This window comes from Pantherophis guttatus, chromosome 3 (genome assembly GCF_059756535.1).
Source record: "Pantherophis guttatus breed Tessera chromosome 3, ASM5975653v1, whole genome shotgun sequence".
In the NCBI taxonomy this organism is placed as follows: domain Eukaryota; kingdom Metazoa; phylum Chordata; class Lepidosauria; order Squamata; family Colubridae; genus Pantherophis; species Pantherophis guttatus.
In genome coordinates this window covers 210,388,337-210,406,264 of record NC_142065.1, presented here as the reverse complement: position 1 = coordinate 210,406,264, position 17,928 = coordinate 210,388,337, and the positions used below count along the sequence as shown (strand labels likewise).

General features: G+C 45.9%; 1 protein-coding gene across 1 annotated transcript in view; it reads left to right on the top strand.

Annotated features, from left to right (window-relative positions):
* Positions 1-200: 200 nt before the first annotated feature.
* The window catches only part of GPR20 (G protein-coupled receptor 20), a 47,747-nt gene continuing 30,019 nt past the window's right edge, over positions 201-17,928 (top strand). Inside the window, exon 1 of the mRNA XM_034420108.3 lies at positions 201-296. The gene's annotated coding sequence lies outside the window, so the exon portion shown is untranslated. The remainder of the gene's footprint in view (positions 297-17,928) is intronic.

Sequence of the window (17,928 nt, the reverse complement as noted above, 5' to 3'; positions counted from 1 at the left end):
GATATAAATGGGCGATTACAGCGGCTGTTTACTGGAGACACGCTCTGGCCGCCCAATAATTTCCCAGTCGTAAGGACGGTTTTAAAGCAGGGCATGAGTCTACTTCCCTTCCTGCCTTTTGCCAAATTTTTTTGGATGCTGGAAAAAGAACTCTGACGTCAATCTCAAAGTAAACCCCAAAGCTTCGCTGCTAAAAGATTGATTTAGCCCTCCGGAGTTACGAGAACTGCTGGTTGCATCTTCAGCCTGGAAGGGGGATCTGCATCGGAGCTTCTTCAGCCCAGGAGAACAGGCAGGTAAAGATTTGGGGGTGATGGGCAGCGGCATTGGCACAAGAGAAACTGGAGCTCAGTGTAAAAAAGAGAAAGAGAGAGAGAGACAGAGACAGAGACAGAGAGAGAATGAGAGAGAAAGAGAGAATAAGAAGAAAATAGAGAGAGAGAAAGAAAGAAGGAAGGAAGGAAGGAAGGAAGGAAGGAAGGAAGGAAGGAAGGAAGAAGAGGGGGAGAGATTGAGAATAAGAGGAAAATAGAGATAAGAAAGAAAGAAAGGGAGAAAGAGAAGAGAGAAAGAAGAGAGAAAGGGAGAGAAGAAAAAGAAGAAAGAAAGAGAGAGGGGGAGGGAGTGAGGGAGGGAGAGGTGGAGAGAGAATAAGTGGAAAATAGAGATAGAAAGAAAGAGAGGGGGAGAGAGAGAGAAAGAAGAGAGAAAGGGAGAAAGGGAGAGAGAAGAAAGAAAAAGAAAGAGAGAGAGAGAGAAAGAAAGGAGAGGGAGGGAGGGAGAGGGAGAGTGGAAGAGGGAGAGGGAGGGAGGGAGAGGTGGAGAGAGAGAATAAGAGGAAAATAGAGATAGAAAGAAAGAGAGGGGGAGAGAGAGAGAAAGAAGAGAGAAAGGGAGAGAGAAGAAAGAAAGAAAGAAAGAAAGAAAGAAAGAAAGAAAGAAAGAAAGAAAGAAAGAAAAAAAGAAAGAAAGAAAGAAAGAAAGAAGAGAGGGAGAGGGAGGAATAAGGAAGATTCAATCTTTTCATCATGTTATCCATGAGGTCCAGCAAGTTGTAAGAAGGCACCTGAGTTTGGGATGTAGTATGGACTGCAGGACACCTACTGAAACTGAATGTCTTTTAGGTGCAGTGGATTGAAAAGATTGAGGCAAAAAGCCAGAAAGCCCATGGAAACGTGTCCATGGCGGGAGACCTCAGAAAATGCAAAGGGCAGAAATTAGCATAAATCCAAGCCCTAATTCCTGAAGTTTTAGCTGCTCTGCCAGTAGATTTCCTGGCAATCGACTTTTGCAGATCCTGAGAAAGATTTGATTGCTTTGGTTGCATTTGTAAGCCGATGGCAAAGTCGCTCAGATTGGGGGAAATCACAAAAATCCACAGGCGGTGGGATCTGGGGATCCGGCTTGCTCTTTCTGCAAGATCAAACTGGAACCTGGGAGATTGTGGAAGGAGAGGAAAGAGGATCTTATGGGTGAAATGGACTTTATTTCTGGAATGTGGTTACAACTCATTGTCTTGAGTTGAAAATATGCGTGCATGAATGTTGACTGCGAAAAGTCTGCATCTCCTGGGGCTGAGGCTAACAAAACAAGGCGATTGAGTAACTCAAAAGTGAATTCATTTCTCCAAGACATTAAGTCAAAATGGCAAGTGTGAATAAAAAAAAACCCAGACATATAACATACTGTCTAGAAATTATCCGTCAACAAATATCCAAATTATCGGTCAACAAGTATTGGAAATATTGCGTTGAAAAGGTTTCCAATGAAGAACAGAGTTGAAAAGGACCTTGGAGGTCTTCTAATCCGATCTCCTGCTCAGGCAGTCTCTTCTTAAAAACCTCCAGTGATCCACAACTTCTGGAGGTGAATCGTTCCACTGATTCATTATTCCAACTGTTAGGAAGTTTCTCCTTAATTCTAGGTTGGATCTGTCTTTGATTAGTTTCCATCCGTTGCTTCTTGTCCTGCCCTCAGGTGCTTTGGAGAGTTGGTTGTCCCCCTTCCTCTCTTTGGCAGCCCCTCCAATATTGGAAGGCTGTTATCATGTCACCCCTGGTCCTTCTCTTCATTAAACAAGACATATCCAGTCTATGATATGGAGATGGAATATGGATAGGAAGATACGGAGATATCTACCCTGTTTCCCCGAAAATAAGACCCAACTGGAAAATAAACCCTAGCATGATTTTTCAGGATGCTACTAATATAAGCCCTACTCCAAAAATAAGCCCCAGTTAAGATCATCAGCAGGCGGAGGCGTTTAGTACTGTATTTCCCCCAAAATAAGACCTAACCAGAAAATAAGCCATATTGAATCTTTTGGAGCAAAAATTAATATAAGACCAGGTCTTATTTTGGGGAAAATATAGTATATCTCCCTCTTTTCTTAGATAGGGAAGAGTTGTAGAAATTCTGGTTGACAGGAGTGACTACTGAAGGGTTGAGGACCAAAAAGTCAAGATGATGGCCACCATTGCATGATGTGTGTCCCCGGCACAGTGCACATAAAAAGGGGAAGGCAGTGATGACCATTGACTTTTTCATCCTCTGCTGGATGAAATGCTGGATGCATCCCCTTGGCTCCCCCACCTGTGGGACCATCCATGGACCACTTCTGCAGATGAAAGGGAAACAGAGCTTACCTGGAAGGACCCATTGCCAAATCAACACCCAGTGGCACAATGCTTCCTTAAGGTTGATATTCTGGTGCAAAGTGCATTAATCTCTCCCATTCTTCTCTGTCTCTGTCTGTCTGTTTGTCTCTCTCTCTCTCTCTCACACACACACACACACACACACACAGGGAGAGAGACAGAGACAGACAGACAGAGATACACACACAAAGAGAAAGACAGAGACACAGAGAGAGAGAGAGACACACACACAGAGAGAGAGAGAAGCACAGAGAGAGACAGAAAGACAGAGTGAGAGACAGACAGACATAGAGATAGAAAAACAGAAAGAGACAGATACAGAGAGACAGACAGAGAGACAGAGAGACAGAGAAAGACAGAGAGTGAGAGAGTGAGAGATAGACAGACAGAAAAACAGAGAGAGAGACAGAGAGACAGAGAGTGAGAGAGTGAAAGACAGACAGACATAGAGACAGAAAAACAGAGACACAGAGAGAGAGAGACAGAGAGAGAGACAGAGACAGAGAAAGACAGAGAGTGAGAGAGTGAGAGACAGACAGACAGAAAAACAGAGAGAGAGAGACAGAGACAGAGTGAGAGAGTGAGAGACAGACAGACAGACAGAAAACAGAGAGCGAGAGAGAGAGACAGAGAAAGACAGAGAGTGAGAGAGTGAGAGACAGACAGACAGAAAACCAGAGAGAGAGAGACAGAGACAGAGAAAGACAGAGAGTGAGAGAGTAAGAGACAGACAGACAGAAAACAGAGAGCGAGAGAGAGAGACAGAGAAAGACAGAGAATGAGAGAGTGAGAGACAGACAGACAGAAAAACAGAGAGAGAGAGAGTGAGAGACAGACAGACAGAAAAACAGAGAGAGACTGAGAGACAGAGAGTGAGAGAGTGAAAGACAGACAGACATAGAGACAGAAAAACAGAGACACAGAGAGCGAGAGAGAGAGACAGAGACAGAGAAAGACAGAGAGTGAGAGACAGAGAGACAGAAAAACAGAGAGAGACAGAGACAGAGAAAGACAGAGAGTGAGAGACAGAGAGACAGAAAAACAGAGAGAGACAGAGACAGAGAGTGAGAGAGTGAGAGACAGACAGACAGACAGAAAAACAGAGAGCGAGAGAGACAGAGAAAGACAGAGAGTGAGAGAGTGAGAGACAGACAGACAAAAAAACAGAGAGAGAGAGAGAGAGATTTTCTTTCAACCCATGCATAAGGTTATCTGAGCCTTTGCATTTGTCCCAGTCTGTCTCTGTATTCATTCCAATTTTGAAGAATGTATGCAGGCCCATGTTATCAGCTAAATATGCTTGGATGACTCTGTACCATTCTGAACAAATGGCTGTCATGTCTCTTCTTGAAAACTTGATGGAGCACCCACAACATCTGGAGGCAGGCTGTTCCACGGGTTAATTGTTCTGTCAAGAAATCTCTCCTTCGTTCTAGGTTGCTTCTCTCCTTGATTCATTTCCATCTATTGCTTCTCGTCCTGCCTCCAGGGGCTTTGGGGAATAGTTTGACTCCCTCCTCTTTGTGGCAACCCCTGAGATATTGGAAGACTGCTATCGTGTCTCCCCGTAGTCCTTCTTTTCATCATATCAATATTTATTTGCAAAACTGTAGGCCATCCAGGATGAGATGCTGCTGCCTGGCCCCCTGCCTTACAATCTGCAGGCTTCCCATCAAAAATTCATAAATTCAGCCTCCGGTTTCTAGGCTGACCTTGAGTTAGCCAGGAAAAAAGGGCTGGCAGGAGTCCCTCCCCACACGGATCATGTCATGTATGTTCCGGGGAAGAGGGCAGTTATACAATCAGAGCCTCAGTGTGGTCAGCCAGATGGATGGAGTGAGAGCCTGGCTTTATCCGGGCATGAATGCCGTACATGCCATAAAGGACGAGCCAGGTTTTTGTATAACTCCTGTTCTCATCGGCCTGCAGGATTCACTGCTCAGCTCCGCGTAGATAGAAACAGAAGATTGATAAAGAGAGCGTAGGTAACCTGTTTCCCCCAAAGTAAGACCCAACCGGAAAATAAGTCCTAACATGATTTTTCAGGATGCTCGTAATATAAGCCCTACCCCCAAAATAAGCCCCAGTTAAGATTGTCAGCCAGTATTGTGGCCCGTCAGCAGCCTGTGCAGATTGTAGCTGATTCCGACAGCGAGGAGGCTGGTGTGGGGCTGCGCTAGCAGTCTGTGCAGCTGGCACTCGAGTCAGACAATGAGGAGGCTGGAGAAGATGTGGTGACAGAGGTGGGGATTCAGCCAGAACCTCCAGAAGCTCCCTTAAGTGAAGAGGACGAAGAGGAGGAGCCTCTTCTCGATGCACGGGCGGGCAGAGCTGCCAAAAGGCAGGAGTGGCTCCTCAGGAGGAGGTCTCCTCGAGAGTAAGGCTTGGGGCTAATTGGACACCCCCTTAGCCTATTTAAGGAGGAATGCCAACTTAAGCAATTTGCAGGGAACAACTCCGTTCACATACCTTCGTGTCTTGCCTTGCTTATCTTATCAGCTTCCTGCAAATTGCTTCTGGGCATTCTGCCAACCATAATAAGCTTTCAGTTATTATTTTTTGAATTCTTGGCAGCTGTTAATGCAGTTAATTAACAGCCGTTGTTGTAAATGACTGGTTTATTTAGTAAAATAAGGTTTGAACGGACTTTGTGTGTGCTGCGTTCTTTGGGGTCCGTAGCTGGGGCAGAACAGCCAGATGGATGCGTTTAGTACCGTATTTCCCCCAAAATAAGACCTAACCAGAAAATAAGCCCTAATGCGTCTTTTGGAGCAAAAATTAATATAAGACCCTGTCTTATTTTCAGGGAAACATGGTAGTCCTCGATATATGACCACATCTGATCCCCACATTTCTGTTGCTAAGCGAGACAGTTGTTCGGTGAGTGTTGCCCCCATGTGATGACCTTTCTTGCCATCGTTGTTAAGTGAATCACAGCCATTGTTAAGTTAGCAACACGGTTATTCAGCGAATCCGGCTTCCCCATGGAGTTTTGCTTGTCAGAAGGTCGCAAAAAGGGATCAGGTGACCCCGGGACATATAAGTCACTGTCATAAATACGAGTCATTTGCCAATTGCGCCTGAATTTTAATCACATGACCCTTGGGGATGCTGCCACGGTCATAAGGGGGAACAAGGGTCGTAAGTCACTTTTTTTCAGTGTCGTTATAAGTTCAAATGGTCACTAAACGAACTGTTGTAAAGTTGAGGACTAGCTGTAAACAGAGAGAATCCCACAGGTTGGATTTGGGGTTTAAAACTCTTTGTCGCCGCAAGTAGCAATTGGTTCCAGGAAATCTGGCTAGGGTTACCTCGTTTTTCTTCCACTGCATGGAAAAACTTTGGAGACACTCAGAGATCACGCAGCTCATTTTTGCCCATGAAAGAACCTCAGTTCTCTGTAGCTGGAAAGGTTTTAACAGTAACAGAGTTGGAAGGGACTTTGGAGGTCATCTAGTCCAACCCCCTGCTCACGCAGGAGACCTCTACTAGGGATTCGAACTGCCGAACTGCCGACCTTTCTGATTGGCAAGTTCAGTGTCTTAGCTACTTGAGCCACCTCGTCAGGTAGATGAGAAGGATTCGGGATGGTGAGTTATAACAGGGCAAACCTGATTCCACAGGTTAATTATCCTAACTGTCAGGAAATTTTAAGCTTTGAAGAAGAGTTTGGAAGGTTTTGAAGAAGGGATGGGACAACCATTTGTCTGAAATTGTTCAGGGTTTCCTGCTTGAGCAAGGGGCTGGACTAGAAGACCTCCAAGGTCCCTTCCAACTCATTCATTCTATTCTAAATTCTAAAGATCACGTGAAGTGTTATTAGTGCTTTATAATGCCTTGGTAAGGCCACACTTGGAATCCTGCATCCAGTTTTGCTCGCCACGATGTAAAAAAAGATGTTGAGACTCTAGAACCGTGATGGCGAACCTATGGCACACGTGCCACAGGTGCCACGCGGAGCCATATTGGTGGGCACGCGAGCGTTGCCCAAGCTCAGCTCCAGCATGCATGTGTGTGCTCGCCAGCTGATTTTTGGGCCTTCTGGGCCCACTGGAAAACGGGCTGTTTCCGGCCTCTGGAGGGCCTCTGTTGGGGTAGGGAAGGTTGTTTTTGCCCTCCCCAGGCTCCTAGAAAGCCTCTGGAGCCTGGGGAGGGCAAAAAATAGGCCTACCGTGCCTACCATGCTCTCACATGCCAAAAGTGGGGGGGAGGAACATGGGCGGGATCGCACGTGCATGCATGGGGGGGCAGGGCACCTAAAATTATGGGTGTGGGCATACGCGCACGTGACTACCCCGCACTCCCCCAGCTTTTGGCACACGATGGCAAAAAGGTTAGCCATCACTGCTCTAGAAAGAGTGCAGAGAAAAGCAAGAAAGATGATTAAGGGGCTGGAGGCTAAAACATTTGTAGAACGGTTGCAGGGATTCGGCTCTTCGGGCCCTCTGCTGTGGCTCCCTGTCAGGTGATCCCACCACTGGCTGGCCCCGCCCCTCTCCCTCCCCTCCCAGTCACTCCTTGCCTGGCCTGAGAAGATAAGGGCGATGGCGGGGGGGATGGAGAAGCAGCCGGGGCAGAGACAGAGAGATACAGAGAGAAAGGGGGAGAGAGAGAGAGAGATGTCAAAAGGGTTTTGTGGTTCCCGTTGTTTTTTAACAACCGGTTCTCTGCCCTAATGACCGGCTGGGTAGGTGTGGCTGGGGGGGGGGTCATGTGACTGGTGAAAGTGAGTGACGTCGAGTTGGCCACGCCCACCCAGGTTTTGTGGCTCCCGGTGTTTTCTTTTCTGTGGGAAACGGGTCCAAATGGCTCTTTGAGTGTTTAAGGTCTAGTTTAATGAAAAGAAGGAGTAGGGAGTGACATGATAGCAGTGTTCCAATATATTGAGGGGCTGCCACGAAGAAGAGGGAGTCAAGCTATTCTCCAAATATTCTTTATTTGGCTTTCTTGCAAATTTACGTTTTATGCAGTATAAGAATGACTAACAAGCTCTATAAATACTCCAGGTAATCAAGCAATCAGAATAGAACTGGAAGAGACCTTGGAGGTCTTCTAGTCCAACCCTCTTCTCAAGCAGTAGAGGGTTGGACTGTTACACCTTTTCAGACAAGTTGTTCTGTCCCCACCCACACGCACACACACCAACAGACGTTCAAGAGTTAAAGACCAAACCAGCTGGCAAAATCCTTTTCCTTATGATAACGGAACTTGGCAACAACCTAGTGGCTGCCTGCCAAGAGTTTATTATTTACGAAGAGGAGAGATAACTTCTCCCCACTCCTGGTACATCAAAAGAAACAGCTCAATAATTACGGAGTCAATCAAGTCCAGGGATAATCCAGCAAAAGTCCGGCAATGCAGAATGGCGTGGAAGCTTTTAGCTTTGTTCATCACAAGGTTTGACTGGCCACCACGCTCCCTTTTATACCCTGTGGGGTATGGTCCAATGACTCAGCCTAATCTCGGGCACGCCTTTTCTTCTGTTGCGCGCGTTTATCTCTGCGACGCTGGCGTGGATCCAGCCAAGACTCATTACCCTCATCACTGTCCATCTGTGGCTGCGTGGACGTGCTTGGCCCCGGCCCTATCTCTTGCCCTTTGGCGGACACCAAAGGCATTGCCAGAGAGGAGGGTCCTGAAGAGGGAGGCCTTGCCAACTCCTCTCCTTCACTCTCGGAGTCCTCTCCTGCCGATGACACAGGCTCAGGTAACGGAGCCACAACACAAGTGACTACCCAATCTCTTCTTAAACACCTCCAGTGTTGGAGCACCCAGAACTTCTGGTGGCAAGCTGTTCCACTGGTTAATTGTCCTCCCTGTTAGGAAGTTTCTCCTTAATTCTAGGTTGCTTCTTTCCGTGATTGGCTTCCACCCATCGCTTCTTGTCTTGTCTTCTGGTGCTTTGGAGTATAGGTTGGCCGCCTCTTCTTTTAGGTCCTAGGACTGTGGTGGCGAACTGATGGCATGTGTGCCAGAGATGCCCCTCAAATATTGGAAGACTGCTATCATACCCCCTAGTCCTTCTCTTCTCATGGGAAAACTTTATTTCTCTTCAATTTATTATAGACTGGCATCTCACTACTGTACATTCTTTATCTGTGATTGGATACCATCACAGTAAGGCAAATTAGTGGGTTATTCTTCTCCAGAAACGGTGAGCACCAGCAAGGTGATGTATTGTGTTCGCAAAAATAGAGCGGATTTTTTTTTTCCAGTCATGATTTGTTACTGAAATTGTCAAGGAATTTAATATGAATATGTATTGTGTGACTTTAAAGTTTTACTGCTGATTCGTGGTAATGCTGAGTTATGCTGTAATTAGTTGTGAACGTATTTAAGAAAGGTACTGTAACGTATTCAGTTGATGATAAGCTACCATTGTGTGTGGAGTTGCAACCATTGTGCTATCATCGGTTGGATGGATCTGCTGCCATCGTGGTTTGTGAACCAGAGTGAGTTTGTTATTCTAACCAACTACTGTTTGTGTGGTAAGAAGAGTTTTTGTATCACTGGACTGATTTAACTGGCAAAGACTTGGATTAATTTAAAGACTATGAGATTGTTTTTCCACTATAAAGTAAACTTTTGATAAACCAGTTTGCATATCTCTTATTCATTGCTCTCAGCAACGTTTCTCTGTGCTCTACACTCTGCTGGTTGGTAACACAACAACAATATCCTTAACAAGGGTGACTGCAAAACAATTCCATGTTTGCTAAAAGCAGAGGTGATATTCAGCCGGTTCGTACTGGTTCAGGAGAACCGGTAGCGGCAACTGCCCCTGGCCCCCACCCCACGTCAAGTGGGCGTGGCCAACTTGACGTCACTCACTTTCACCAGTCACATGATCCTCCCTAGCCACACCTACCCAACCAATCATTAGGGCAGAGAACCGGTTGTTAAAAAAACAACGGGAATCACAAAACCCTTTTGACATCTCTCTCTCTCTCCCCCTTTCTCTCTGTATCTCTCTGTCTCTGCCCCGGCCACTTCTCCATCCCCCCGCCATCGCCCTTAGGCATAATACCGTCCTATTTATCCACATTTTCAAGGCCGGGCACATGCGCAGAAGCCAGGGTGCATCCACGGAAGGCGCGTGCGTGCGCGAAGCAAGTGTGCACACGCGGGATGAACTGATGGTAAGAATATTAGAAACCCACCACTGGCTAAATTTCCAGCAGCTTGCTACGAAGTTCAATTTACAGGTAATCCTCACCTTACATCAGTTCTTTGTTCGTAGTGATGGTTCGAAGTTACAACAGTACTGAAAAAACACTGACATGACTGTTTTTCACACGGGAGGGGGGGAGGAGGAGGAGGAGGAGGAGGGCTTTTGGGTCCTTGATGTTATTCTCATTTTGGTGATTTTCTTGCAGGGGTTGCAGGGAGGAGGAGGAGGAGGAGGATTGTGGCGTCCTTGGTGCTCTCTGACCTTGGTGGTTTCCTTGCAAATGTTTCATTACCAAACTAGGGAACAGCATCAGTGCTAGAAGGGAGTGCTGTTTGCGAGAGGGGAGGAGGAGGGTTGTGGGGTCTTTGGTATTCTCTAAGCTTGGCGGTTTTCTTGCAGATGTTTCACAACCCAACTAGGTTACATTATCAGAAGGGAGTGGAATTTGTGGAGAGGAGGAAGAGGAGGAAGAGGAGGAGGAGGAGGAAAGGAGGGGGGAGGAGGGGGAAGAGGAAGAGGAGGAGGAGGAGGAGGAGGAGGAGGATTGTGGGTCCCCTGGTGCTCTCCGAGCATGGTGGTTTTCTTGCAGACGTTTCATTACCAAACTAGGTTACATCATCAGTGTTAGAAGGGAGTGGAATTTGTGGAAAGGAGGAGGAGGAAGAGATGGGGAGAGGGAGGGGGAAGAGGAGGAGGAGGAGGAAGAGGAGGAGGAGGAGGAGAGGAGGGGGGAGGAGGGGGAAGAGGAAGAGGAGGAGAAGGAGGATTGTGGGTCCCCTGGTGCTCTCCGAGCATGGTGGTTTTCTTGCAGACGTTTCATTACCAAACTAGGTTACGTCATCAGTGTTAGAAGGGAGTGGAATTTGTGGAGAGGAGGAGGAGGAAGAAATGGGGAGAGGGAGGGGGATGAGGAGGGGAGGGGGAAGAGGAGGAGGAGGAGGAAGAGGAGGAAGTAGAGGAGGAGGAGGATTGTGGGTCCCCTGGTGCTCTCTGAGCATGGTGGTTTTCTTGCAGACGTTTCATTACCAAACTAGGTTACGTCATCAGTGTTAGAAGGGAGTGGAATTTGTGGAAAGGAGGAGGAGGAAGAGATGGGGAGAGGGAGGGGGAAGAGGAGGAGGAGGAGGAAGAGGAGGAGGAGAAGGAGGAGGAGAGGAGGGGGGAGGAGGGAGAAGAGGAAGAGGAGGAGGAGGAGGATTGTGGGTCCCCTGGTGCTCTCCGAGCATGGTGGTTTTCTTGCAGACGTTTCATTACCAAACTAGGTTACATCATCAGTGTTAGAAGGGAGTGGAATTTGTGGAGAGGAGGAGGAGGAAGAAATGGGGAGAGGGAGGGGGACGAGGAGGGGAGGGGGAAGAGGAGGAGGAGGAAGAGGAAGAAGTAGAGGAGGAGGAGGATTGTGGGTCCCCTGGTGCTTTCCGAGCATGGTGGTTTTCTTGCAGACGTTTCATTACCAAACTAGGTCACGTCATCAGCGCACAGTTGGAAAACCATTTTGACAGAGGAAAGGTGGGCAGACGTTCTTTAGGTTGCTGCTTCAGTCAAAGTTCAGTCAAATTTATATTCTGTTCCCCAGTGTGAATATCTAAAGAAAGAAATCACCCCAAGGTCCTCTCGCTTCTTCTCCATGTCATCAGTTTATTTCATAAGTTTATTTGTCAAGCATATATAAGATAACAGGTAAAAGTATAAACATAATTTGAATACATGAAAAGAGGAAGTAAAAAGGAATATTAGGACAGGGAGGGTAGGCACACTGGTGCACTTATACACTGTCCTAGGACAGTGATGGCTAACTTTTTCTGGACCGAGTGTCCAAAGTACGCGTGCAAGCAAATGCACGCGCACCTGAACCCCCAAAATGCAATGCGTGTGCGGCCCCCACACATGCCCCCTGCCCCCCTGTGTGCGTCCCCCATATGTGTCCTGCCCCCCGTGTATGCGCAGCAGAGACCCAAAGACCAGCTGGCTGGTGGGAGGCCTGCGTGCATGCGTGGCAGAGCTGAACTGGGGCAACGACTTGTGTGCCATCAGAGAGGGCGCTGCGTGTCATCTCTGGCACGCGTGCCACAGGTTCGCCATCACAGTCCTAGGACCTAAAGAATTTGGTGCTAAGCCTGCCCTATTGTGGGCACCTGAAAAATCTCTTTAATAGCAATAGCATTTAGACTTATATACCGCTTCACAGTGTCAGCACTTCAAGCTGCATTTACTCTAGTGCTGACATAAGAAGGAGAAGTGGAGGCGTCTGGAAAGGGACGTTTGACTTTTCACCTACTTATTTTCCCTGGAGATAATATCCCCTAGGAGATGGAATGGGAGGGGGGAAATTCCTTTGAGCTGGAGCGGTAGATTAGGGGTAGAATGACTTGGAAGATGGCCAATGAGTGCAGGGGAGTGGGGAACGGAAAGGGAGGGGTTTGGGTCTGGAAGTCAGTGTTGGCTTCAATGAGTCGGAGGTAGAATGTCGTGCTTAATAAATGGGAATTTTGCTTCAAAGACTTTGTTTGAAATGCAATTTATTTGAGACGACCTCGAAACCTGACATACATGCTTTACGGTCCTCACTAAGTGGTTGACAGAGTCAGCATATTTGCCCCCAACAATCTGGGTAATGGAAACAGAGAAACTTAATTACTGAGTGATGGACCCGGGGAAGTCTTTAAAGGGGATTTTTGCTGGAGACTTGTTAGAAGGAATTCCATTTACGAAGCCTCGGGGCTCACATTTCGAGGAAGGTAGAGTTGGCGTCGGCTGTAACTGATCCGCGAAAGAAGACGATCATTTTTGTCGGGTGATTGCCGGGAAATTAAGTTGTACTTTGATTGTGCTTTGGAGAGGTGTCAGCAGCAATTGTGTGTGGTTTCCAGGGAGTTCTAGGAGCCCGTGTCAAATATTCCCTAGAAAGATATTCAAATTTTGAAAGAAAGGAAGAGAATGAACTAAATTGCCTCTTTTCATCCAGAGTTTTTCAACCTTGGCAACTTTAAGATGTGAGGACTTCAACTCCCAGAATTCCCCAGGCAGCATTGGGAGTTGACGTCCATTCATCTTAAGGTTGTTTAGGTTGAAAAATACCAAGGAACGGTAACAGAGCTTGAAGGGACCTTGGAGGTCATCTAGTCCAACCCACTGCTCTTGCAAGAGACTTATATTATTACTGATAAATGGCTGTCCGACCTCTTCTTAAAAGCCTCCAGTGATGGGGCCCTCCCAACTTCCAAAAGCAATTCCTTCCACTGGTTGATTGTTGAATCTCTTCGAACAGTTAATTAGTGAACTAACTTATCAATAAATTAATTTATTAGTGAATTAGTGAACGTTGGTGAAGTCAGTGAATATTAGTGAATTAGTGAACTAACATATTCATAAATTAATGGACTAAATCGTTAATTAGAACAGTTGAAGCTGCCTTCCATGGAGGATCTGTATACTGCACGAGTCAAAAAGAGGGCTCGGAAAATATTTACAGATCCCTCGCATCCTGGACATAAACTGTTTGAACTCCTACCCTCAAAACGACGCTATAGAGCACTGCACACCAGAACAACTAGACACAAGGACAGTTTTTTCCCAAATGCCATTACTCTGCTAAACAACTCATTCCCTCCACTGTCAAACTATTTACTAAGTTTGCACTACTATTAATCTTCTCATCTTCTCATTGTTCCCATCACCCAACTCCTCCCACTTATGACTGTATGACTGTAACCTTTTTGCTGGTATCCTTACAATTTATATTGATATTGTTTCCTGATTGCTATGACTATCATTAAGTGTTGTACCTTATGATTCTTGATGAGCATATCTTTTCTTTTATGTACATTGAGAGCACATGCACCAAAGACTAATTGTATAATGTGGGATTTTAGATTTGGGGGTTTTATAATTGAGCCAATTATTTAATAATTTTAATTATTTTTAAATTTTGTCTGTCTTTGTGCTTTTAATCAGGCTGAACACCGCCCTGAGTCCTTCGGGAGAAGGGCGGTATAGAAATTAAATAAATAAATAAATAAATAAATAAACAAACAAACAAACAAACAAACAAACAAACAAACAATTCCTTGTGTGTCCAATCATCCTTGGGCAATAAAAAATTCTATTCTATTCTATTCTATTCTATTCTATTCTATTCTATTCTATTCTATTCTATTCTATTCTGAATACTATTCTAATCTCATGTCCAAGCTCCATGCGTTAACTCAAACATTTGCAATCATTGTGCATGTGTGATTTGTTGCATTTTTATTGACCTGTATCAATCTTCACTCACTTTTCCCTATAAGCATGCAACCCTTATCTTATAAAATGAAGAGAACAGGTGAGATACTCAATGCCTACTCCATCTAGTACAGGAGTGTCAAATTCAATTTCATTGAGGGCCACATCAGGGTGGGGTTTGACCTTGGGGGGCAGGGGTAGGTGTGGGCAGGGTGGGTATGGCCAGCTCAACGTCACTCATGTCGGGGGCATCTGTGGTGGTCTGCGTGCTCTGCCAGTGAAAACAGGCTCCTGAGCCCCGTTTTCGGCTGTGATGGCCTCCTGCAACCCTCTGCCAGCAAAAATGGAGCTCGGGAGGGCTGCACACAGCCCTCCCGAGCTCTGTTTTTCTTGGTAAAGGCACCACGTGCTGGTCCTTCACTTTTTCCAGGATGGCCTTGGGGGCCAGATCCCCCACCCAGCCTTGAGTCTGACATCGCTGACCTAGTGTCAAGTTTCCGAAAGATGCCCTAATTAATTCATGAGCCATGATCCAAACTTCAAAGGAAATATAGTCATTTATTAGAAGCAACATTCCGGCAATACTGGGATGCAGTTAGGACTGATCCTACGTAGATTTACGTTCCCCTATGACCCTGTCTCTCCCCTCCTCTCTGGCCATTTCATAAATCACATTCTCCAATTAACCACTTTGGCTGGCTGTGAAACCTAACACCCTCCTTCTGATTGCGGTCAGGAAGAATGTATGGAATTCACTTCAGTTCTCCCTCCCTCCTGCTCATGGCAACTTGAAAGCTTTGCAAGTTGACACCTAGTATATTTATTTATTTTTATTTTATTTAGTTAGTTTGTTAAGCATGTACAAGTTAACAGGTATAAGTATAAACATGGGCATGAACACAGGAAATGAGTACAAATAAATGGGGTTAGTAGGACAAGGACGGTAGGGACGCTGGTGCGCTTATGCACGCCCTCTTTATGGACCTCTTAGGAATGGGGTGAGGTCCACGGTAGACAGTTTGAGGTTGAAGCTGTGAGGGTTTGAGGATGTAGTCAGGTAGAGCATTCCAGGCATTGACCACTCTGTTGCTGAAGTCGTATTTTCTGCAATCGAGTTTGGAGCAGTCTACCTTGAGTTTGTATCTATTGTTTGCCCATGTATTATTGAAGTTGAAGCTGAAGAAGTCATTGACAGGTAGGACATTATAGCAGACAATTTTATGTACTACGCTTAGGTCAGACCGAAGGCGGCGTAATTCTAGGCTGCCCAAGCCCAGAATTTCAAGCCTGGTGGCATAAGGTATTCTGTTGCGAGCAGAGGAGTGGAGGACTCTTCTCGTGAAATACCTCTGGACTCGCTCAATTGTATTAATGTCCAATATACAGTGCAGATTCCAGGCAGACGAGCTGTATTCGATAATTGAGAATATCTTTGATGTTTCTGTGTTCCTTGCTTTTCCAAATGTGTGGCCCCTCCAGAATTTGGGACTTTTACTTCCCAGAGTTTCACCCCCAAGTGACTATCGCTGGGAAATTTGCTTCCTTAAATCCCCCAGCTTAAAAAAAAAAAACCCCAATTCAAATCTTCAGCCCCACCTAATTCTAAGAATTTCTACTTTCCTTTTGCTCTTCCTTCGCTTGAAAAACCAAAAAATGGTGCAAGGTTTTCTCTTGGTCAGCAGGGAGGGCTATAACACTAAAAGAAATACTGTTGGACCCACTGCTGGAATCATGTTGCTGTTACCAAAAAAAAAAAAAACCCCACACAAATTGTTATTATTTTTGCAAAGAAAGGAGATTGAAAATGAGCAAAGCCATAACAGGTTAACAAGGGAGGAAAACGTTTTTGTTTTTTTTTACCTTGATCCTTTTTTGAGAGTTGGCCTTTAGCCTGCCAAGATTAGTTTCCATGCATTGTTTCTTGCCTTGCCTTCTGCTGTTTTGGAAAATAGGTTGACCCCACAAAGATGAAGGGGCCAACTTATTTTCCAAAGCACCTGAAGGCAAGATAAAGAAACAATGCATGGAAACAAGGAGAGAAGCAAGTAAGAATAAGGAGAAATTTCCTGACAGTGAGGACAATTAATCAGTAGAATGGCTTGCCTTCAGAAGTTGTAGGTGCTCCATCAGTGGAGGCTTTTAAGAAGAGGAGACTGGACAGACATTTGGCTAACCTTTTATGTCACTGCGTGCCAACCTGTGTGCTGGAAATGGGATGCAAAACCATCCTGCCTGTACCGCCTGGCCTTGCTGGCCTGCGTGCGCCCGGGAGCGCCAAAACCCGGAAGAACAGTGTTCTGTTGTGCATGTGCGCGCTGGCACCTGAACTTCCGGTTTCCGGCGCAGACACGCGCCTGACGAACAGCTGGCCGCCGTGCGTGCACATGACTAAAACCCAGAAATTTGGGTGCTGGCATGTGTATGCGTGACAGAACGCTGCTCTTCCGGGTTTCAGCACTCCTGCACGTGCGAAGGCCAGCTGACAGGAACGCGGAAGAGGAACCAGTGAGGCTGTGCATCCCACGGGGGATGGTTCTGCATGCCGCTTCTGGCACACATTCCATAGGTTCGCCAGCATGGGTATAGAGTTTCCTGCTCAACCAGAGGGTTGGCCTAGAAGACCTCCAAGGTCCCTTCCATCTCTGTTAATCTATGTTCTATGCCACACAAAATCCAGTGCGATCCTCAGCCAACTGAGGATTGAAAATCCCCTCGTTGATAAGAACCTCAGAGGACACACCTCAATGCATTGATTGACCAACCTAGAGAGGGCATCTAGGACCTACATCTGGAATCTTGGTCCTAGTGAAGAGAAGATCATGATGTAGGCAACTGCCATCATCTCGCAGGCCTTACCTGCTGTTGCACAGCCTGTGGGGGAAAGTATGCAGGGTGGAATTTTTAAAAAGCAAGATGGTGGTTGCTGCCATGCAGCCATCTTGGATTCTTTCACCAAATCCAAGATGGCTGCATGACAGGAAAACCCTGGTGGTATCCCAAGAGAGGGCATGGTTACTTTTTAAATTTGTGTTACATAGCACAACATGAGAACCTGGGTGATGTAGGAGTTAAGATCCAGAGTAGGAACAAGGAGTTCCCAGCCCTCGTTTAAGCAGGGCTGGGGTTCCTGGGGGGCTCTAGGCTAATTATAAACTCTCTCTCAGACAGCCAGTAAGTAAGGTGTAATTGTGAAGTTGTTGGATTAATAATTTGTGTTTCTAGCCCCAACTCTCAATCATGGAAGCTCCTAAGGGGGACTTTAGGTCAATCCCTCCTTCTCAACCCTAGACATAGATATAGACAGAATAATAGGGTTGGAAGGGTCCTTGGAGGTCTTCTAGTCCAACCCTTCCTCAAGCAGGAGATCTTCTACTACATACTATGGACAAATGGCTATCCAATCTCTTTTTGAAAATCTCAAACAAGGGAGCACCCACAACTTCTGGAGGCAAGCCGAGTTAATTGTCCTCAGTGACAGGAAATTTCTCCTCAGTTCCAGGTTGGATCTCTCTTTAATAATCTTCCACCCATTATTGCTATTCAATTGAGTTAGATAAATGGCAGAAATTATGGGATAGAAATGATAAATTAACAATGTCTACTGCATACAATGAAAATATTTATAAAATGTTTTCTAGATGGCATTTTCCACCTTCAAGGTTAGCAAAGACGTTTAAGGATAATTCTGCAAATTGTTGGAAATGTCACCAGACACCTGGTTCATACTATCGTATGTGGTGGACATGTCAAAAAGTGAAAAAATATTGGACAAAAATACATACATGGCTGGAAAAAAATGATAAAAGAATATACAGAATTGAAATCAAGGGTATTTTTGTTGGGCATCTTACCAGACAAGTATAACAAAGGGAATGT